At 47.7% G+C, this 24,482-nt stretch overlaps 1 protein-coding gene and 2 long non-coding RNA genes across 4 annotated transcripts in view; 1 reads left to right on the top strand and 2 right to left on the bottom strand.

Annotated features, from left to right (window-relative positions):
• LOC142669036 (uncharacterized) overlaps window positions 1–14,964 on the bottom strand; it is a 168,462-nt gene extending 153,498 nt beyond the window's left edge. Inside the window, exon 1 of the long non-coding RNA XR_012851766.1 lies at window positions 14,899–14,964. This is a non-coding gene — a long non-coding RNA (uncharacterized LOC142669036). The remainder of the gene's footprint in view (window positions 1–14,898) is intronic.
• Window positions 1–24,482, bottom strand: part of LOC142669034 (gastrula zinc finger protein XlCGF66.1-like) — a 351,749-nt gene that overhangs the window by 218,829 nt on the left and 108,438 nt on the right. The window lies entirely within an intron of this gene.
• LOC142669037 (uncharacterized) lies at window positions 7,072–22,098 on the top strand. Its single transcript, XR_012851767.1, has 3 exons — window positions 7,072–7,464; window positions 21,729–21,826; window positions 21,993–22,098. It is a non-coding gene; the product is annotated as an uncharacterized LOC142669037 (long non-coding RNA).

Raw genomic sequence — 24,482 nt, forward strand, 5'->3', positions numbered from 1 at the left:
GATTGCGCGGTGTGGGGGGGTTTATATTTCCGGTGATTGCGCAGTGTGAGGGGTTTATATTTCCGGTGATTGCGCGGTGTGAGGGGTTTATATTTCCGGTGATTGCGCGGTGTGAGGGGTTTATATTTCCGGTGATTGCGCGGTGTGAGGGGTTTATATTTCCGGTGATTGCGCGGTGTGAGGGGGTTTATATTTCCGGAGATTGCGCGGTGTGGGGGGTTTTATATTTCCGGTGATTGCGCGGTGTGAGGGGTTTTATATTTCCGGTGATTGCGCGGTGTGAGGGGTTTATATTTCCTGTGATTGCGCGGTGTGAGGAGTTTATATTTCCGGTGATTGTGCGGTGTGAGGGGTTTATATTTCCGGTGATTGCGCGGTGTGAGGGGTTTTATATTTCCGGTGATTGCGCGGTGTGGGGGGTTTATATTTCCGGTGATTGCGCGGTGTGAGGGGGTTTATATTTCCGGTGATTGCGCGGTGTGAGGGGTTTATATTTCCGGTGATTGTGCGGTGTGAGGGGTTTATATTTCCGGTGATTGCGCGGTGTGAGGGGTTTATATTTCCGGTGATTACGCGGTGTGAGGGTTTTATATTTCCGGTGATTGCGCGGTGTGAGGGGTTTATATTTCCGGTGATTGCGCGGTGTGAGGGTTTTTTTTATTTCCGGTGATTGCGCGGTGTGAGGGGTTTATATTTCCGGTGATTGCGCGGTGTGAGGGGTTTTATATTTCCGGTGATTGCGCGGTGTGAGGGGTTTATATTTCGGGTTATTGCGCGGTGTGAGGGGTTTTATATTTCCTGTGATTGCGCGGTGTGGGGGGTTTTATATTTCCGGTGATTGCGCGGTGTGAGGGGGTTTTATATTTCCGGTGATTGCGCGGTGTGAGTGGTTTATATTTCCGGTGATTGCGCTGTGTGAGGGGTTTTATATTTCCGGTGATTGCGCGGTGTGGGGGGTTTATATTTCCGGTGATTGCGCGGTGTGAGGGGTTTATATTTGCGGTGATTGCGCGGTGTGAGGGGTTTTATATTTCCGGTGATTGCGCGGTGTGAGGGGTTTTATATTTCCGGTGATTGCGCGGTGTGAGGGGTTTATATTTCCGGTGATTGTGCGGTGTGAGGGGGTTTATATTTCTGGTGATTGCGCGGTGTGAGGGGTTTTATATTTCCGGTGATTGCGCTGTGTGAGGGGGTTTATATTTCTGGTGATTGCGCGGTGTGAGGGGTTTATATTTCCGTTGATTGCGCGGTGTGTGGGGTTTTATATTTCCGGTGATTGCGCGGTGTGAGGGGTTTATATTTCCGGTGATTGCGCGGTGAGGGGTTTTATATTTCTGGTGATTGCGCGGTGTGAGGGTTTTATATTTCCGGTGATTGCGCGGTGTGGGGGGTTTTATATTTCCGGTGATTGCGCGGTGTGAGGGGTTTATATTTGCGGTGATTGCGCGGTGTGAGGGGTCATATTTCCGGTGATTGCGCGGTGTGGGGGGTTTATATTTCCGGTGATTGCGCGGTGTGAGGGGTTTTATATTTCCGGTGATTGCACGGTGTGAGGGGTCATATTTCCGGTGATTGCGCGGTGTGGGGGGTTTATATTTCCGGTGATTGCGCGGTGTGAGGGGTTTATATTTCCGGTGATTGCGCGGTGTGAGGGGTTTATATTTCCGGTGATTCCGCAGTGTGAGGGGGTTTATATTTCCGGTGATTGCGCGGTGTGAGGGGTTTATATTTCCGGTGATTCCGCAGTGTGAGGGGGTTTATATTTCCGGTGATTGCACGGTGTGAGGGGTTTATATTTCCGGTGATTGCGCGGTGTGAGGGGGGGGGGGTTTATATTTCCGGTGATTCCGCAGTGTGAGGGGTTTTATATTTCCGGTGATTGCGTGGTGTGAGGGGTTTATATTTCCGGTGATTGCGCGGTGTGGGGGGGGTTTATATTTCCGGTGATTGCGCGGTGTGAGTGGTTTTATATTTCCGGTGATTGCGCGGTGTGGGGGGGTTTATATTTCCGGTGATTGCGCGGTGTGAGGGGTTTATATTTCCGGTGATTGCGCGGTGTGAGGGGTTTATATTTCCGGTGATTGCGCGGTGTGAGGGGTTTTATATTTCCGGTGATTGCGCGGTGTGAGGGGTTTTATATTTCCGGTGATTGCGCGGTGTGAGGGGTTTATATTTCCGGTGATTGCGCGGTGTGAGGGGTTTATATTTCCGGTGATTGCGCGGTGTGAGGGGTTTATATTTCCGGTGATTGCGTGGTGTGAGGGGGTTTTATATTTCTGGTGATTGCGCGGTGTGAGGGGTTTTATATTTCCGGTGATTGCGAGGTGTGAGGGGTTTATATTTCCGGTGATTGCGCGGTGTGAGGGGTTTATATTTCCGGTGATTGCGCGGTGTGAGGGGTTTATATTTCCGGTGATTACGCGGTGTGAGGGGTTTATATTTCCGGTGATTACGCGGTGTGAGGGGTTTATATTTCCGGTGATTGCACGGTGTGAGGGGTTTATATTTCCGGTGATTGCGCGGTGTGAGGGGGTTTTATATTTCCGGTGATTACGCGGTGTGAGGAGGTTTATATTTCCGGTGATTGCGCGGTGTGAGGGGTTTATATTTCCGGTGATTGCGCGGTGTGGGGGGCTTATATTTCCGGTGATTGCGCGGTGTGAGGGGTTTATATTTCCGGTGATTGCGCGGTGTGAGGGGTTTATATTTCCGGTGATTGCGCGGTGTGGGGGGTTTATATTTCCGGTGATTGCGCGGTGTGAGGGGTTTATATATTTCCGGTGATTGCGCGGTGTGGGGGGTTTATATTTCCGGTGATTGCGGGGTGTGAAGGGTTTTATATTTCCGGTGATTGCGCGGTGTGAGGGGTTTATATTTCCGGTGATTGCGCGGTGTGGGGGGTTTATATTTCCGGTGATTGCGCGGTGTGAGGGTTTTATATTTCCGGTGATTGCGCGGTGTGAGGGTTTTATATTTCCGGTGATTGCGCGGTGTGAGGGTTTTATATTTCCGGTGATTGCGCGGTGTGAGGGGTTTATATTTCCGGTGATTGCGCGGTGTGAGGGGTTTATATTTCCGGTGATTGCGCGGTGTGAGGGGTTTTATATTTCCGGTGAATGCGCGGTGTGAGGGGTTTATATTTCCGGTGATTGCGCGGTGTGAGGGGGTTTATATTTCCGGTGATTGCGCGGTGTGAGGGGTTTATATTTCCGGTGATTGCGCGGTGTGACAGGTTTTATATTTCCGGTGATTGCGCGGTGTGAGGGGTTTTATATTTCCAGTGATTGCGCGGTGTGAGGGGTTTATATTTCCGGTGATTGCGCGGTGTGAGGGGGTTTATATTTCCGGTGATTGCGCGGTGTGAGGGGTTTTATATTTCCGGTGATTGCGCGGTGTGAGGGGCTTATATTTCCGGTGATTGCGCGGTGTGAGGGGTTTTATATTTCCGGTGATTGCGCGGTGTGAGGGGTTTTATATTTCCAGTGATTGCGCGGTGTGAGGGGTTTATATTTCCGGTGATTGCGCGGTGTGAGGGGGTTTATATTTCCGGTGATTGTGCGGTGTGGGGGGTTTATATTTCCGGTGATTGCGCGGTGTGAGGGGCTTATATTTCCGGTGATTGCGCGGTGTGAGGGGTTTTATATTTCCGGTGATTGCGCGGTGTGAGGGGTTTATATTTCCGGTGATTGCGCGGTGTGAGGGGTTTATATTTCCGGTGATTGTGCGGTGTGAGGGGTTTATATTTCCGGTGATTGCGCGGTGTGAGGGGTTTATATTTCCGGTGATTGCGCGGTGTGAGGTGTTTTAGATTTCCGGTGATTGCGCGGTGTGAGGGTTTTATATTTCCGGTGATTGCGCGGTGTGAGGGGTTTATATTTCCGGTGATTGCGGGGTGTGGGGGGGTTTATATCTCCAGTGATTGCGCGGTGTGGGGGGTTTTATATTTCCGGTGATTGCGCGGTGTGAGGGGGTTTATATTTCCGGTGATTGCGCGGTGTGAGGGTTTTATATTTACGGTGATTGCGCGGTGTGAGGGGGGGGGGGTTATATTTCCGGTGATTGCGCGGTGTGATGGGTTTATATTTCCGGTGATTGCGCGGTGTGAGGGGTTTATATTTCCGGTGATTGCGCGGTGTGAGGGGGTTTATATTTCCGGTGATTGCGCGGTGTGAGGGGGTTTATATTTCCGGTGATTGCGCGGTGTGGGGGGGGTTTATATTTCCGGTGATTGCGCGGTGTGAGGGGGTTTATATTTCCGGTGATTGCGCGGTGTGAGGGGTTTATATTTCCGGTGATTGCGCGGTGTGAGGGGTTTATATTTCCGGTGATTGCGCGGTGTGAGGGGTTTATATTTCCGGTGATTGCGCGGTGTGGGGGTTTTATATTTCCGGTGATTGCGCGGTGTGAGGGGTTTATATTTCCGGTGATTGCGCGGTGTGAGGGGTTTTATATTTCCGGTGATTGCGCGGTGTGGGGGGTTTATATTTCCGGTGATTGCGCGGTGTGAGGGGTTTATATTTCCGGTGATTGCGCGGTGTGAGGGGTTTATATCTCCAGTGATTGCGCGGTGTGGGGGGTTTATATTTCCGGTGATTACGCGGTGTGGGGGGTTTTATATTTCCGGTGATTGCGCGGTGTGAGGGGTTTTATATTTCCGGTGATTGCGCGGTGTGAGGGGTTTATATTTCCAGTGATTGCGCGGTGTGAGGGGTTTTATATTTCCGTTGATTGCGCGGTGTGAGGGGTTTATATTTCCGGTGATTGCGCGGTGTGAGGAGTTTTATATTTCCGGTGATTGCGTGGTGTGAGGGGTTTATATTTCCGGTGATTGCGCGGTGTGAGGGGTTTATATTTCCGGTGATTGCGCGGTGTGAGGGGTTTTATATTTCCGTTGATTGCGCGGTGTGAGGGGTTTATATTTCCGGTGATTGCGCGGTGTGAGGAGTTTTATATTTCCGGTGATTGCGTGGTGTGAGGGGTTTTATATTTCCGTTGATTGCGTGGTGTGAGGGGTTTTATATTTCCGTTGATTGTGCGGTGTGAGGGGTTTTATATTTCCGGTGATTGCGCGGTGTGAGGGGTTTTATATTTCCGTTGATTGCGCGGTGTGAGGGGTTTATATTTCCGGTGATTGCGCGGTGTGAGGAGTTTTATATTTCCGTTGATTGTGCGGTGTGAGGGGTTTTATATTTCCGGTGATTGCGCGGTGTGAGGAGTTTTATATTTCCGGTGATTGCGTGGTGTGAGGGGTTTTATATTTCCGTTGATTGCGCGGTGTGAGGGGTTTATATTTCCAGTGATTGCGCGGTGTGAGGGGTTTTATATTTCCGTTGATTGCGCGGTGTGAGGGGTTTTATATTTCCGGTGATTGCGCGGTGTGGGGGGTTTTATATTTCCGTGATTGCGCGGTGTGAGGGGTTTTATATTTCCGTTGATTGCGCGGTGTGAGGGGTTTATATTTCCAGTGATTGCGCGGTGTGAGGGGTTTTATATTTCCGGTGATTGCGCGGTGTGAGGGGTTTTATATTTCCGGTAATTGCGCGGTGTGAGGGGTTTATATTTCCGGTGATTGCGCGGTGTGAGGGGTTTTATATTTCCGGTGATTGCGCGGTGTGAGGGGTTTATATTTCCGGTGATTGCGCAGTGTGAGTGGTTTATAATTCCGGTGATTGTGTGGTGTGAGGGAGTTTTATATTTCCGGTGATTACGCGGTGTTGGGGAGGTTTATATTTCCGGTGATTGCGCGATGTGAGGGGTTTATATTTCCGGTGATTGCGCGGTGTGAGGAGTTTTATATTTCCGGTGATTGCGCGGTGTGAGGGGTTTATATTTCCGGTGATTGCGCGGTGTGAGGGGTTTATATTTCCGGTGATTGCGCGGTGTGGGGGGGTTTATATTTCCGGTGATTGCGCGGTGTGAGGAGTTTTATATTTCCGGTGATTGCGCGGTGTGGGGGGGTTTATATTTCCGGTGATTGCACGGTGTGGAGGGTTTTATATTTCCGGTGATTGCGCGGTGTGGGGGGTTTTATATTTCCGGTGATTGCGCGGTGTGAGGGGTTTATATTTCCGGTGATTGCGCGGTGTGGGTGGGTTTTATATTTCCGGTAATTGCACGGTGTGAGGGGTTTTATATTTCCGGTGATTGCGCGGTGTGAGGGGTTTATATTTCCGGTGTTTGCGCGGTGTGAGGGGTTTATATTTCCGGTAATTGCACGGTGTGAGGGGTTTTATATTTCCGGTGATTGCACGGTGTGAGGGGTTTATATTTCCGGTGATTGCGCGATGTGAGGGGGTTTATATTTCCGGTGATTGCGCGATGTGAGGGGGTTTATATTTCCGGTGATTGCACGGTGTGAGGGGTTTATATTTCCGGTGATTGCGCGGTGTGAGGGGTTTATATTTCCGGTGATTGCGCGATGTGAGGGGGTTTATATTTCCGGTGATTGCGCGGTGTGAGGGGGGTTTATATAACCGGTCGGCATCGCGCAGTTTCTTCGGAGGACAGAGGAAGCCGCGATCTATAACTGATCAAATTCCGCGGTCGCTATTAATCACGAGGGGTTAAGCGGCCGGGATTGCGCTGTCTCTGTTCTTGGCGGTTGCAGGCAGCTGTCAGTAGCCGTGTACGGTGCAGGCTCCGCTCCTTCTAGTGTGACGGCGCACGTACAGCATAATACTATAGATCTTATGTCACCAAGGGGTTAATCCCTCCTGTATTTCATATTTACAGCGCTAATAATAAATAATAATAATTACCAACACTGTGCCAGACAAAAACGCACCAAAACCGCACAGAAATGACCTCATGTAACCTTACTACTGCATCATGGGAAATCTCCTGACTGATAACAGAGAGAACACTAAACAACAGCGGTGACCGGAAGTCACGTACACCCGACCAGCGCTGCTCTCTACATCATACACGGCAACAGCTGAAGGACCAGTAATGACGTCACCACCATGTGACCGGGACAAGAGAGGCGGAGCTTATAACTGGAGAGGAGGCATAGCCCCACCCCTCATGTGACGTAATCATGAACGCTTCTCACCATAGCACAGGAGACCGGAACACTCACAGAACTCCGCCCCACATGTCACGTGATCAGCTTCACAGGTCTTTCCTCCACCACTTTTCTCAAATGATAAGCTCCACCCGTCCCAGTCACGTGGTGGTGATGTCATCACAGGTCCTTTTACCACAACACATTATATTTTGCACTGTTATGACCGATCACTCCTTCATCGCTCATATGATGCTCAGGACCCCTCATGTCACTTGATCATCACGCAGGTCCTTCATACATCGCTCACACTTCTAAACCCCCCCCCCCCTGATGCCGCGGTCACGTGACCTTGATATCCCAGGTCCTTCCACCTCCGCCTCTCTTCACTAATAAGCTCCGCCTTTTCCTGTCACTTGGTGGTGACGTCATCACAGGTCCTTCAGCTGTTACGTGATGAGGTAAAGAGCAGCGCTGGTCGGGTGTTCTCTCTGTTGTCAATCATTGAGTGACCCCACCCACTGGACTCCTAGCCCGGATTTAACCCCTCCAGTGCCGGCCTCTTTGTGGTAAGTTGTTATTTCTGGTCTTTGTAGTGGTCGGGTGGTTTGTGGGACGAGTCGTGTTTTGTAATGACATAATATTCGGGACTTACAACTTATTCACTGACTTTTATACATTTCTTGTTAATTTCGTTCACCGTGCGGTTTAAGGGAATGTTCACACGTAGCGAATACGACCCACAACACGCAAGGAAATCACCCCGAATATTCACCCCAAATGGTGGACTTATAATCCCCCCGAATATCTACTCCAGAAATACAACAAGGCCGATCCTCACCTCTCCCAGCGTTACCATAGCAACACGCCCCTGCTCTTCCGGCTGTGTCCAGGTGACCCCTATAATGACATGTGACCTCTCCGGCCTGTGATTGGCTGCAGGGGTCACATGACGCCTTCTTTTTTATATATGTGTAACCTGCAGCGTTGCTGTGAACACGCGGTGGAGCCGCAGAGGATTCTGGGAACAATGGCGGTTGTTGCAGAACTTGACTTTCCCATTGAACTTAATGTGGAAATTCTGCAACAAATGCGCAGCGAATCCGCGGTATAAATGCGATATCCTGCGTGTCTATAATCCGCACCGCAGGTTAACCCCTTAATCACCAGGACGGGTTTAGTTGTTCCCTCAGATCTATTTCTTGTTTATTTTTCTGCCGGTCCCGCGGTGCGAGGATTACATTCTGCCGGACGATACCAAATTTCTATGGTTTTTTTCATGATGTGCGATATTTACATAGAAAAAACTTTTTGTTAGAAAACAATGTTATTTAGTGTCGCCATATTCTCATAGTGGCCAACAGTCCTGAATTTGCGGGGACTGTCCTAAATTTACAGAGACAGTCCCGGCAAATAACTGTCCCGGCCATTTTCAATTGTATTTGCATCCTCAGGACGCAGGTACTACTGAATACTGTGGCGGAGCAGGAAACTCTCCGCTCCCTGCTCTGCCATTCACTCCTCCGGGAGCGGAATACCCGGCCAGAGCGTCGGCAACCCTCTGACTGGGGATTCTACACTTAGCCTGGGCTCAGTCACTTACACATTAACGTTACTGAAGTGTTTAGACAGTGAATAGACATTCCTTCCAGCCAGGACGCCATGTCTATTCACAATCCCGACACTTCGGTAACGTTTACAGCAGAGCAAAGTGTAATCTCGCGAGATCTCGCTGTTAATGACCGGTTACAGGGAGATTACGCTTTGCTCTGCTGTAAACGTTACCGAAGTGTCGGGATTGTGAATAGACATCGCGTCCTGGCTGGAAGGAATGTCTATTCACTGTCTAAACACTTCAGTAACGTTAATGTGTCAGTATAAGACAGCAGATCGTGAACAACGCAGTGTCACTATGCACTGACTAAATGAATGGAGAGGAGTGCATGATGCTGATTGGTCACTGATTGGTCAGCGTGATACACTCCTCTGTACAACGCCCACTTGGTCTAAAGTAAAAACACGCCCACTTGGGCATTAAGAAACTCATTAGCATAAATCGAAAATCGCTCCTAACGTCTAAAAATATATCGCTTTTCTAAATATAAAGCATTACTGTCACCGACATTACAGCGCCGATCTCCTGATGTAGGAAATGGGGCACTTCTGCCAATTAACCCTAAGCCCAGAAAATGGCAAAAAGGCATCTAACAAGCGGACAGCGTGACCAAAAGACTCATGAGGGCTGCGCAGGAAAAGGACCTTCTCGTCAGCGTACAGGCCCACCACAGCAGACCCTCCCTCCCACTGCACACCAGTTACCATAGGGGTGGATCTCAATCTAATAGCTATAGCTTCAATGGCAATAGCAAATAAAACCGGTGAGAGGGGACATCCCTGCCGCGTACCCCGTGCCAGAGGAGAAGAATCAGAGGGGATGCCATTGACCACCACAATAGCCATAAGGGATTTATAGAGAAGTTGGATCCATGAGATAAATGTAGGAGCAAAGCTGTGAAGGCCGGCCAGAAGGAAGGAGCACTCAACAGAGTCGAACGCCTTCATAGTATCTAATGAAGCGACAGCCCAAGGCAAATGACGCATTCTACCCATCTGCATAAGTGTCTGTACACGTGTAATGTTTATAGATGTAGATTTACCGCGCATGAATTCAGTTTGGTCAGGGTGAATCATTGTTAGAACAACTTGATTCAGTCGCTTTGCCAGGATCTTAGGTAGGATTTTATAGTCCACGTTAACTAGGGAAATTGGTCTATAAGAACCACAATCAACAGGGTCTTTATCCGGCTTCAATAGCACAATGATAGAAGCATCATCAAATGTAGAGGGAAGTGAGTGGCTGAGTAAAGCCTGGTTAAGAGTATCTAACAACATGGGGCCCATATGTTCCCGATACCTCCTATAACCTTCAATAGGGAGCCCATCAGGACCTGGGGATTTATGGAGAGACATTTCCTGAATAGCCTCTTGAAGTTCCGCCATCATCATAGGGGAGTCAAGCAATGTAACCTGCGATGAAGAGAGAGTAGGAAAAGTCAGATCCCTCAGATAAACTACAACGTCTGCGATGGTATGATTAGAGGTGGAACTATATAAAATGGTATAGTCCTTTCTAAATCTGGTAGCAATGGCATCCCCCTCTGTTAATAGACCACCCTCATTATCCTGAATTGGAGGAGTTATTGTGTCTAATTAAGTGGGCCAATAACTGACTGGATTGATTCTCCATCTCAAAATAATATTGACGTGTAATAAAACAATTTGCGCTTAGTCTTAAGGTGAAGCACATGTTTATATAAACGAGTGAAATGTAACCAACCTGACCAGTATCGCACTGTGGTCCGAAATCCCCCTGGGAGAGAGTGATATGGAGGACACATAAAGCAGGAGAACCAAAAACATAATCAATCCTGGAGAGAGCCTGTCTCCCAGGAGAATGACAAGTGTATTCCAGAACCTGTGGGTGACAATGTCTTCATAGATAAATCCTGGAGAGAGCCTGTCTCCCAGGAGAATGACAAGTGTATTCCAGAACCTGTGGGTGACAATGTCTTCATAGATCAATCCTGGAGAGAGCCTGTCTCCCAGGAGAATGACAAGTGTATTCCAGAACCTGTGGGTGACAATGTCTTCATAGATCAATCCTGGAGAGAGCCTGTCTCCCAGGAGAATGACAAGTGTATGCCAGAACCTGTGGGTGACAATGTCTTCATAGATCAATCCTGGAGAGAGCCTGTCTCCCAGGAGAATGACAAGTGTATTCCAGAACCTGTGGGTGACAATGTCTTCATAGATCAATCCTGGAGAGAGCCTGTCTCCCAGGAGAATGACAAGTGTATTCCAGAACCTGTGGGTGACAATGTCTTCATAGATCAATCCTGGAGAGAGCCTGTCTCCCAGGAGAATGACAAGTGTATTCCAGAACCTGTGGGTGACAATGTCTTCATAGACCAATCCTGGAGAGAGCCTGTCTCCCAGGAGAATGACAAGTGTATTCCAGAACCTGTGGGTGACAATGTCTTCATAGATCAATCCTGGAGAGAGCCTGTCTCCCAGGAGAATGACAAGTGTATTCCAGAACCTGTGGGTGACAATGTCTTCATAGATCAATCCTGGAGAGAGCCTGTCTCCCAGGAGAATGACAAGTGTATTCCAGAACCTGTGGGTGACAATGTCTTCATAGATCAATCCTGGAGAGAGCCTGTCTCCCAGGAGAATGACAAGTGTATTCCAGAACCTGTGGGTGACAATGTCTTCATAGATCAATCCTGGAGAGAGCCTGTCTCCCAGGAGAATGACAAGTGTATTCCAGAACCTGTGGGTGACAATTTCTTCATAGATCAATCCTGGAGAGAGTCTGTCTCCCAGGAGAATGACAAGTGTATGCCAGAACCTGTGGGTGACAATGTCTTCATAGATCAATCCTGGAGAGAGCCTGTCTCCCAGGAGAATGACAAGTGTATTCCAGAACCTGTGGGTGACAATGTCTTCATAGATCAATCCTGGAGAGAGTCTGTCTCCCAGGAGAATGACAAGTGTATTCCAGAACCTGTGGGTGACAATGTCTTCATAGATCAATCCTGGAGAGAACCTGTCTCCAGGAGAATGACAAGTGTATTCCAGAACCTGTGGGTGACAATGTCTTCATAGATCAATCCTGGAGAGAGCCTGTCTCCCAGGAGAATGACAAGTGTATTCCAGAACCTGTGGGTGACAATGTCTTCATAGATCAATCCTGGAGAGAGTCTGTCTCCCAGGAGAATAACAAGTGTATTCCAGAACCTGTGGGTGACAATGTCTTCATAGATCAATCCTGGAGAGAGCCTGTCTCCCGGGAGAATGACAAGTGTATTCCAGAACCTGTGGGTGACAATGTCTTCATAGATCAATCCTGGAGAGAGCCTGTCTCCCAGGAGAATGACAAGTGTATTCCAGAACCTGTGGGTGACAATGTCTTCATAGATCAATCCTGGAGAGAGCCTGTCTCCCAGGAGAATGACAAGTGTATTCCAGAACCTGTGGGTGACAATGTCTTCATAGATCAATCCTGGAGAGAGCCTGTCTCCCAGGAGAATGACAAGTGTATTCCAGAACCTGTGGGTGACAATGTCTTCATAGATCAATGCTGGAGAGAGCCTGTCTCCCAGGAGAATGACAAGTGTATTCCAGAACCTGTGGGTGACAATGTCTTCATAGATCAATCCTGGAGAGAGCCTGTCTCCCAGGAGAATGACAAGTGTATTCCAGAACCTGTGGGTGACAATGTCTTCATAGATCAATCCTGGAGAGAGCCTGTCTCCCAGGAGAATGACAAGTGTATTCCAGAACCTGTGGGTGACAATGTCTTCATAGATCAATCCTGGAGAGAGCCTGTCTCCCAGGAGAATGACAAGTGTATTCCAGAACCTGTGGGTGACAATGTCTTCATAGATCAATCCTGGAGAGAGCCTGTCTCCCAGGAGAATGACAAGTGTATTCCAGAACCTGTGGGTGACAATGTCTTCATAGATCAATCCTGGAGAGAGCCTGTCTCCCAGGAGAATGACAAGTGTATGCCAGAACCTGTGGGTGACAATGTCTTCATAGATCAATCCTGGAGAGAGCCTGTCTCCCAGGAGAATGACAAGTGTATTCCAGAACCTGTGGGTGACAATGTCTTCATAGATCAATCCTGGAGAGAGCCTGTCTCCCAGGAGAATGACAAGTGTATTCCAGAACCTGTGGGTGACAATGTCTTCATAGATCAATCCAGGCCAAACCTTCTATCAGCTGACACAAAGGGGTAGTGGGTGTTAAATTATGGGCGGGATCTTGTGAGAAACGGTCTATAGCCGGAGACATTACCTAATTTGATGTACAAAAGCAATAGCTGCCTGAAGGACGGAGGTGTTAGCCTGTGGTGGATTATATATACACAGAATAACATATGGCTTCGTGTCTATTTCAGCATAAACAAAAACGAAACCTCCAGCTGGGTCTCTTCGCGTCTGTATTGGATTCCATCGTACAGTGCGATGTATCAACAGGGAAACCCCTCTAGAATAAAAAGTGTGAAAGGAGTGGCACGCCCATTGTATCCAAGGTTTCTTAAGATAACTAGATCTTTCACTAACGAGGTGAGTCTCCTGTAAACAGATTAGGGGGGGACGGGTTGGCCTAATATGAGGGAACCCCGAGGCCCGTCGTCAATCATCAATACATCAGAGAGGATCAATTGCCAGTCCTGGGCAGTACAGCAGCATACAATGGATGAGCAGAAAAAGGTATGGACAGAGTTATCAGAGTCAGTGGCATAGACATACACATGAACAACAATCAAACATAACAAAGTAACCGAGGAAAAGAACCCAGAAATGTCCCCACCAAGAACCATAGGTAGGGCAGACATTTGGGGTAGAAAAATTAGATTGGGGAATACTCGACTACGTCTTGGTCAGGCATCCATCCTGGCATCAGTAAACATATAAGAAAAATGTTCTGGGTCTTTTTGTTTGTTTTTTACCAGTGAATCAGATGAGAACAATATATAGAAAGGAGAGAGATCCCCCTCTGGATCAACTGACCTGAGTAGCCAATGGTAGATATAGCGACATAAGGTACGGTATAACATCATAAAATATACAACATATCACCCAGTAACGTTCATCATGTGAAGAATGTCAGGCTGATCAACGGAGCATTCTCGAAGGGCCCACAGGTGAATGCTGAAGAGTCACTCAAGCCACCGGAGGATGCATCTGGAGCCACTCTCTCGCCGGGCTATGCAAGAAGACCACTTTGTCATCATAGGCAATTCGGAGACGAGCAGGGTATGCCATTGAGTATGGAATGTTTCACTCCTTAAACTTTCTTTTGAGCTCCATAAAGGTGGCACGCTGCTTCTGGAGGTCTGCAGAAAAGTCAGGAAATATGGAAATAGTGGAATTGTTGAATTTGAATGGAGCTTTCAACCTGGACTGACGCAAAGACGTGTCTCCATCTCTGTAATTTAGAATCCCAACCAGGAATTGCCGAGGGGCTGCACCTTGAGGCGGCGGCTTAGCCGGAACACGATGTGCCCTCTCAACCACAAAGCAAGTGGAAAAGGCTGACGCCTCTAAGTTAGTCTTGAGCCATTGTTCAGTAAACGGTTCAGGAGTTTTGCCCTCAGATTTTTCCGGTAAGCCAATTATATGTAAATTATTACGACGCAGTCTATTTTCAAGGTCATCCGTTTTGGATTGACAAGCATCCGCCTTCCGTGTAGTAGCAGCCAGGGTAGTAGCAAGAGGACCAATCCTGTCCTCTACTTGAGAAAGTCGCCCCTCCATCTCTCCCATACAGCCTTTCAGGTTCTGCATGTTGTGACGGAGCAAACTGACATCAAGGTTTATCTCATCAATCTGGCCTGTTAAAGAAGTTTTGCAAGCATCAATGGCCGATAGAAGTTGCAATGAAACCTGACGTAACGTAGGTTTAGGCTCAGTGTCGGAATCCATGCCGCCACTCGGTCGGGCATCGTCCTCTTTATTTTTGAGGTGAGTAGATCTCGTTTTACGTGGAGAGGAATTATCTTCGTCCTGATCAGTACGAGCAAAATCTTTTAGCTTATCCACTGCAGACTGAGGTTTAGATTTACGCATGGTGCACAGTATAGCTGAAATAGGTAGGTCTCACCCCACCAATATAGTAGCAGGAAAAGTAAGGCAGCAGATACAGTCTCCTTTTAACAGAGTATGGCACACTGGTAGGAAGTTATATATGGTAAGCAAGCTCTATAGACAAAGAACCGGGTAGGCAGGCAGTCCCAGAAAGTATAGTGAGCAGGTGAGCCAAATCAGTGACATAGATGTATAACAGGCATATATGGAAAATGGCTCCGTTAGGCCGCAACTCACCACCCAGATACTGGTAACAATGGAATCTCAGGGTCTCCCTTGAGAGAAATCAAAACTGTCGTCCCCAACTGAGCCTGAGGTCTGTACCTTCACCGGCTGTCAGGGGAGACAGAGAAAGAATGTTTCATCATGCGTGCCTTGCAGACACAGACAGGCCACCATTAACCACAGCCGCCACGAGGAACAGAAGCCCATGCAACCAGGACCACGGAGTCTGACAGAGAGGACCAAAAGACACCTGGGAGAAGCAAGAGATGTCGGGCATAAACAGTGTACCTCCGATGCAAGTGGATGCAAGTCCTTCGTTGTCTCCTGGGCTGGGTTAATATCAAGTGGAAGTGCGTCGAGTGCAGGCTGCAGCAGAACACCAGGCCGTCGTGCACTGTTTCCGTCTGCAGGGCCGACGAAGTCACCGAAGAATGTCCCCGGGTAGCCTGCGAGGGGGAGAGGTATGCCCAGAGTTTGTCTGGTCCCAGTAAAAAGATTTACCAGCCAGGATGACAGGATAATCAGCAGGAGAGGTTACGGTCCCCGGGAGCTCAGCTCAGATACGACTATCCATGCTGCTTGCTGGCCACGCCCCAAAAATAATAATAATATTTAATAATATAATATATTATTACCCCTTTAAGGACACAGTATTTTATCCTCTAATTTTGCCCACACAGTGTTTTGCGCCCTAAGTGCCATACACCGTATATCTCCCCCTGTAGTGCCCTTACACAGAATAATGTCCGCTTAGTGGCCTCCACACAGTATAATGCCCCCCTCCCCTGTCTGGCACACACACAGCCCCCCCTGTAGACTGTGCCATACAGCCTCCCTGTAGACTGTGCCATAATCCCCCACCCCTCCTTGTTGACAGTGTCATACAGCCCACCACCACCCCCTTGTAGACAGTGCTGTTCATTCCCCCACCTCCCCCTTGTAGATCGTGGTATACAACCCCCCCACCTCCCCCATGTAGACAGCGCCATACAGAGCCGCAACTCCCCCTTGTAGATCATGCCATATAGCCCCCACCTCCCCCATGTAGACAGTGCCATACAGCCCCTCACCTCCCCCTTGTAGACAGTGCCATACAGCCCCCCACCTCCCCATGTAGACAGTGCCATACTCCCCCACCCCCCACCTGCTCCTTGTAGACAGTGCCCCAAACACCAAAAAATTGTAATCCTCTAGGCCCCGTTCCCAAGACGAACTGAGCTGCTCCGCGACGGGATCCTTCCGTAGGCCGGCGTGATCCTGTAGCCTAGTGCAGAGTTTCCCAACCTTTTTGGACTCGAGGCACCACTGGAAAAATAAAATTTCCTCAGGGCACCCCTACCAAAAATTGTTTCGAGAAAGACAGAAAACAGCTAAAAACAAGCACTACACTTAGAATATGTTCACACAGCGTTTTTTGTAAGGCAGAAAATATCTTCCTCAAAATTCCTTCAGGAATTTTAAGGCAGATTTTAAATTGACAGCGTTGTTTGACTTTTTTTTTTTTTTTTTTTTGCTTGATTCTTTAATCCGTTGAAGCTAACGGAAAAGACGTAGGCAAAAAAAGCTCCAAACGAACGCCACAGGTATTTTCTGCCTCCTATTAACTTTAATTGGAGGTCAGAGGTGAAAACCACTTGAAGACCATCAGCCCCCCACTCACAGTAAAATGACCATTAGCCCCCCACTCACAGTAAAATGACCATCAGCCCGCCACTCTCACTTAAATGACCATCAGCCCACCACTCACAGATTCTCCTGTAGATAGTGCCACACAGCCCCATTGTAGTGCCACAGAGCCCCCTTGTAGATGATAGAACCCCCCCCCCCTTCCTGTACATAGCGCTACTGTAGCTCCCTGAAAGAGCGGAATCCCCCTGTGGCCGAAGATTCCGCTCCTGGACGGAGCGCTTGATGACTGTCTATTTAGGGACAGTGACGTCAAGGGCCTCTACTGAAGTGGAATCCCTGGTCACCGCACGGCAACGCTGTGGACGGGGATTCCGCTTCAGTAGTTGTCACTGTCCATATATGGACAGAGACATCAAGCGCTCAATCCAGGAGCGGAATCCCCAGCCACACAGTGGCGCTAGCAGATAGCAGAGCTGGGAGATACCTTCCTGCTTTGCTATAGTATGCAATAGTACCTGTGTACTAATGACGCAGACACTATTGAATGTGGCTTTGCTACAGCTGTAGCAGCTGCTAGCAGTGCCGCCGGCCATGGGGGGCCCATCCCAACTGGCAGCATGGGCGTCCTCATGCACGATGTCGCCGCTAGTAGCCGCTATGGCTGCTACGGGCGGAAAGGCGGATGCTGAGTCGCCGGGCCCAGGCGCTTCTGAAACAAGCAGGGGAAAGGTAGCCAGCGCAGCGCCCCCTTCCACCTGCTGGAGTGATGCACCCAGTGCAATGGCACACCGTCCTGGCCGTCCCTTTGTGGCACTATGTACAACGGGGGTGTGGCGCTATCTACAAGGGGATGTTTTTGGCACTATCTACAAGGGGGGTTTGTGGCGTTCTCTACAAGGGGGGTTTGTGGCGTTATCTACAAGGGGATGTGTGTGGCATTATCCACAAGGTGATGTGTGTGGCTCTCTCTACAAGCGGGCTGTGTGTGGCGCTATCTACAGGGGGCTGTGTGTGGCGCAATCTACTGGAGGGCTGTATGTGGCGCAATCTACTGGAGGGCTGTGTGTGGCGCAATCTACAAGGGGGTATGGTGCTTTCTACAAGGGGGGGGTGTGGTGCTATCTACAGGGGGGCTGTGTGTGGCGTTATCCACAGTAGGGCTGTTTGTGGCGCGATCTACAGGGGGCTGTTTGTGGCGCGATCTACAGGGGGCTGTTTGTGGCGCGATCTACAGGGGGCTGTGTGTGGCGCTATCTGCAGGGGGCAGTGTGGAGCGCCATCTACAAGGGGCACTGAGTGTGGCGCTATCTACAGGGGGGCTCTGTGTGGCCCTATGTACAGGGGGCTGTGTGTTGCCCTATGTACAGGGGGGCTGTGTGTTGCGCTATCTACAGGGGGGCTATGTGTGGCGCTATCTACAGGGGGGCTGTGTGTGGCGCTATCTACAGGGGGCTGTGTCTGGAGCTATGTACAGGGAGCTGTGTGTGGCGCTATGTACAGGGGGGCTGTGTGGCGCTATCTACAGGGGGCTGTGTGTGGCGCTATCTACAGGGGGCTGTGTGTGGAGCTATCTACAGGGGCAGTGTTGAGCGCCATCTACAAGGGGCACTGAGTGTGGCGCTATCTACAGGGGGCTGTGTGTGGCGCTATCTACAGGGGGCTGTGTGTGGCACTATGTACAGGTGGGCTATGTGTGGCCCTATCTACAAGTGGGCTATGTGTGGCCCTATCTATAGTGGGCTGTGTGTGGTGATATCTACAGGGGGCTTTGTGTGGCATTATCTACAGGGGGCTTTGTGTGGCATTATCTACAGGGGGCTGTGTGTGGCCCTATCTATAGTGGGCTGTGTGTTGTGATATCTACAGGGGGCTTTGTGTGGCATTATCTACAGGGGGCAGTGTGGAGCACCATCTACAAGGAGCACATCATCTACAGTGTGACACTATCTGCGCTGGTATTTACGCTGCCAGTAGTGGTCAGCACATATCACCTCGCCCTAGTGATAAAGTGAGACATCACCTGCCTGTAAAAACCAGATAACCAGAGAGATACCGGCCACCATAGTGGTTGTCAGCCAAACTAGTGCAGACGGTTTTGTTTGTTTATTTGGATGCAGAAATTCTGAGAAGAAAACCATGCCCCATTAGCCAGACCCATGAGATAAACCACGCCCCATAAGACACCCACCAAAGAACACACGCTAATTGTCCTTGGAAATTTTTTTAAAAAGTTGACAACTATGTATAATCAGAACCAGAACCTTTTTTATTTTTCTGTGGATGTAGCGGAGTGAGGGCTTATTTTTTGTGGGACGAGCTGCAGTTTTTGATCATTTTATAATATTTTTTATTTATACTTTTCGAGCTGCTAGTCTTTTTTTATTTTTTAAAAATGTTTTTTACGGTGTTCACCGTGCGGGTAAATAACATTATATTGCAATCGTTCTGACTCTTACGGATGCGGTGATACCAGTTATGTTTATGTTTTTACGGTGTTCACCGTGCGGGTAAATAACATTATATTGTAATCGTTCTGACTCTTACGGATGCGGTGATACCAGTTATGTTTATGTTTTTTACGGTGTTCACCGTGCGGGTAAATAACATTATATTGTAATCGTTCTGACTCTTACGGATGCGGTGATACCAGTTATGTTTATGTTTTTACGGTGTTCACCGTGCGGGTAAATAACATTATATTGTAATCGTTCTGACTCTTACGGATGCGGTGATACCAGTTATGTTTATGTTTTTACGGTGTTCACCGTGCGGGTAAATAGCATTATATTGTAATCGTTCTGACTCTTACGGATGCGGTGATACCAGTTATGTTTATGTTTTTACGGTGTTCATCGTGCGGGTAAATAACATTATATTGTAATCGTTCTGACTCTTACGGATGCGGTGATACCAGTTATGTTTATGTTTTTACGGTGTTCACCGTGCGGGTAAATAACATTATATTGTAATCGTTCTGACTCTTATGGATGCGGTGATACCAGTTATGTTTATGTTTTTTACGGTGTTCACCGTGCGGGTAAATAACATTATATTGTAATCGTTCTGACTCTTACGGATGCGGTGATACCAGTTATGTTTATGTTTTTACGGTGTTCACCGTGCGGGTAAATAACATTATATTGTAATCGTTCTGACTCTTACGGATGCGGTGATACCAGTTATGTTTATGTTTTTTACGTTACTTTAGAGAAAAATGGGAAAAGGTTTTGTGGAGGTTTTTTTTTTACATTTTAAATTATTTTTATTCATAAATGAAAACTTTATTTTACTGTTTTTTCTAAAAAAATGTATTCCTGTTCTGGGGGACTTGAACTAGTGATGATCAGATCTCCGGTACAAATCACTGTAATACTAATGTATCGCAATATATCGTGATTAATATTAAGGGGTTTATAGGAGCAGAAAGATGGCGGACCTTCATTGCCCCCCATGCTGCCATGACAACCATCCATCGTGTCGCGTGGGGACGATGAGCTGTCAGGGAGGACCCCCGTCTTTCTTACAGCTTAGTTTCTGCAGTCGCTGTTGACCACAGAATCTAAGTATATAAATGGCCTTAAAGAGGCTCTGTCACCAGATTTTGCAACCCCTATCTGCTATTGCATGTGATCGGCGCTGCAATGTAGATTACAGTAACGTTTTTATTTTTTAAAAACGAGCATTTTTGGCCAAGTTATGACCATTTTAGTATTTATGCAAATGAGGCTTGCAAAAGTACAACTGGGCGTGTTGAAAAGTAAAAGTCCAACTGGGCGTGTATTATGTGCGTACATCGGGGCGTGTTTACTACTTTTACTAGCTGGGCGTTGTGTATAGAAGTATCATCCACTTCTCTTCAGAACGCCCAGCTTCTGGCAGTGCAGACACAGCCGTGTTCTCCAGAGATCACGCTGTGACGTCACTCACAGGTCCTGCATCGTGTCGGCACCAGAGGCTACAGATGATTCTGCAGCAGCATCGGCGTTTGCAGGTAAGTCGATGTAGCTACTTACCTGCAAATGCTGATGCTGCTGCAGAATCAACTGTAGCCTCTGGTGCCGACACGATGCAGGACCTGTGAGTGACGTCACAGATCTGCACTGCCAGAAGCTGGGCGTTCTGAAGAGAAGTGGATGATACTTCTCATCAGAACGCCCAGCTAGTAAAAGAAGTAAACACACCCAGATGTACGCACACAATACACGCCCACTTGGACTTAACTTTAAACACGCCCAGTTGTACTTAAGAAAGGCTCATTTGCATAAATATAAAAATGGTCATAACTTGGCCAAAAATGCTCGTTTTTGAAAAAAAAAAAACTTTACTGTTATCTACTGCAATAGGAGATAGGGGTTTCAGAATCTGGTGACAGAGCCTCTTTAAAGTGACACGTCAGATTTGAGAAATGGTTCTGTCTTAAACAGGTCAAAAATAGGCCGTGGATTCCACTCCCAGAGGAGTCCCTGTCGTGACTGTCCATATATGGACAGAGACGTCAGGGGCTCCCTCTAGGATCACAATTCCCAGCCAAGTTGACGGCAACGCTCTGGCAAAGCATTCTGCTCCTAGTGGGAGCTTCAGTGGCGCTATCTACAGGTGCTGAGGTGCTATCTGCAGGGGTTTGGCATATAAGTTTGATTAAACTAAGGGGGAGATGTGCCGGCACTTGTGGAGAGAGCCGGCGGACAGGAAAGTGCAGCGCTGCACACATTAAACCCCTTTCCATTTTGCCAAGGTTTATTTATGTGACAACTGCCCGGGGCATCAGCGGTTTGAACGAATATTGCCGTATGGCCGTTGTGAAGGGGTTAATAAAAGCGTATAGAAAATATTGTCTATAAAGGTGTACACAGCCTTTAAGAGGCTAATAAGCATTTGACACACTCACAATTTTTTTGGGTTGCAGGGCACTCTCAAAATAGAGGCCCCCTGTGTCCCGCCACTTTCATGTGTATCCGCGTCCACAGAGGGCAGATACAGGTAAATACTATGGTGGAGCAGGGAGCCAGTTACGCCCCGCCGTTCGCTCTGGTAGGGCACAGTCTACTTTAGGCCTGTGGCTTACAAGGTGCAGGGACCTCGACACCGGTAGTGAGGACCTCAACATTGTAATTCCGGCTCTGATCAGTAAACATAGAAGTGTAGAGAGAAGTGTCTGATATATAGACAGATATACAGTAGTCATGTATTCAGTCACTGTGTGTTTCCTACAGATGGATCCAGTAGGAGAAATCCACCAGAGAGATGTCCCAGTCCTCTGTATTCCCAGGACTGTCCAGAGGAAAATCACAATGTCCCAGAGAATCATCAGGTAGATGAAGCTGAGCCGTATACCAGATCTATATAGGGGGGTGTGGAGCTTTTTGGTCCTGCGGTCATAGATGTGGTCATAGATTTTGGTGGTTTCTTATGTTGATCTGTTAGATTCTTCGCACTCTCTGCTGTATTGTACTGAATTGTTACATATGTGAAATCAGGGGGAAGATCTGACTGATATTAAAGTGGAGGATGAAGAAGAAGAGCGGGTGAGGGGCGATCAACCGTGTAACAGTGAAGTGGAGGAGGAAATTCCAGGAGGTGTTACCAGAGGTCAGTAAGAATGATATTAGAAAGTGAATTGGGAGGTTTGGTAAGGTGGGGTTCCTCCTTAGTTCTACATTACAGTAACACTACAGACAATGTGTTATACATAGTGCAGGACCTGAGGGAGATGTGACCTCACATAGAAGTTCTCTACAAGGTGTTCTATGGATCCGGTCATGCACTAGGCTTAGCATCAGATTTTGGAGGCACCAGCTGTGATTAACAGCCGGGATCTGAGGAAACTCCGTTTAACCACTTATAGGGCGTGTGTCATCAGAAAATGATCTATTGTTTAAAGTTTTTATGTTAAAAATATTTTTACGATTTCTTTTTTTTTTAAGTCATCTTTATTTAAAAATAATCCTAAAATCTGGCCACTGAGTCTTAGGGTATGTGCACACACACTATTTACGTCCGTAATTGACGGACGTATTTCGGCCGCAAGTACCGGACCGAACACAGTGCAGGGAGCCGGGCTCCTAGCATCATACTTATGTACGATGCTAGGAGTCCCTGCCTCGCTGCAGGACAACTGTCCCGTACTGTAATCATGTTTTCAGTACGGGACAGTAGTTCCACGGAGAGGCAGGGACTCCTAGCATCGTACATAAGTATGATGCTAGGAGCCCGGCTCACTGCACTGTGTTCGGTCCGGTACTTGCGGCCGAAATACGTCCGTCAATTACGGACGTAAATAGTGTGTGTGCACATACCCTTATAGTAGAATTATCCTTCCTGTTCTGTAGAGATCAATTCTCAGCAGACATCTCATTATCATTACAGGCAGGATTACACTGACAGGTAACACCTATATATAGATATCACATGATCAGGACTGGCCTTAGGTTGGATGGCGCCCTGTGCGGGACTCCCTGTTGCCGCCCCCTACACAAACCAAATATGAACCACATATATAGACACGCACATACTGGAACATATATACTGTGCATACATAGAGACAGATATTTAGGCATACAGGCAATTATACATACACACATCTGGAATATATGCATACAGGTAAATATGTAGACGTACACACACACACACACACACACACACACACACACACACACACACACACACACACACACCGGCAGATAAATACACAGACAGGAACATATACAAATACATAAAAGGCACAAAGACACATTCACAAACAGACCCATATATACCCAGTACAGATAATGTAGCAGATTTCGCATGCAGTCCTATGTAACACAACAGATAATACAGTGATAACATCCACTACATTATCTGTACTCCGTTATCACTGAATTTTATCTGTTGTGTTACTTAGGACTGCAGGTAACGCTACTACATTATCTGTTCTCAGAGAGTTATCACTGTGTTATCTGTGGTGTTACATAGGACTGCAGGTAACATCTACTACATTATCTGTACTCAGAGTTATCTACAATCCTATGTAACACCACAGATAACACACAGTGATAACTCTCTGAGTACAGATAATGTTGTAGATGTTACCTGCAGTCCTATGCATCACCGCTAATAACACAGTGATAACCCTCTGAATACAGATAATGTAGTAGTGTTACCTGCTGTCAAATGTAACACCACTGATAACACACTGATAACTCTCTGAGTACAGATAATGTCGTAGATGATAACTATACCCACAGACACATATAAACTCACCCACACACAGAGGCATATATATTAGGGGCAGCTGAGTATATAAGGGGAAGCAGGGTATATAAGGGGAAGCAGGGTATATAAGGGGAAGCAGGTTATATAAGGAGCAGCAGGGTATATAGGGGGCAGCAGGGTATATAAGGGGCAGCAGGGTATATAAGGGGCAGCAGGGTATATAAGGGGCAGCAGGGTATATAAGGGGCAGCAGGGTATATAGGGGCAGCAGGGTATATAGGACGCAGCACAGATATCTTCATTTTATCTGTTCTACTTTAATATTGAACACACACTTTTACAAAGAGACATAAACACATACAGGCGCGCGCACACACATACACACACACACACACACACACACACACACACACACACACACATATACACATACTGTATACACACACACAGAGACACACACACACACACACACACTGTAACATATACACATACTGTATACACACACACACACACACACACACACACTGTAACATATACACATACTGTATACACACACACACACACACACACACACACACACACACACACACTGTAACATATACACATACTGTATACACACACATACACACACACACTGTAACATATACATATACAAACACAGAGACATATACTGTATACACACACAGAGACACATAGATTCTCACCATCTCTCCTTGCTGACAGGATCACAGGTTTCTTGCAGGACAGGCTGTGGGCGGAGCTTCCTCCTTTTCTCT

This window comes from Rhinoderma darwinii (genome assembly GCF_050947455.1).
Source record: "Rhinoderma darwinii isolate aRhiDar2 chromosome 1 unlocalized genomic scaffold, aRhiDar2.hap1 SUPER_1_unloc_12, whole genome shotgun sequence".
In the NCBI taxonomy this organism is placed as follows: Eukaryota; Metazoa; Chordata; class Amphibia; order Anura; family Rhinodermatidae; genus Rhinoderma; species Rhinoderma darwinii.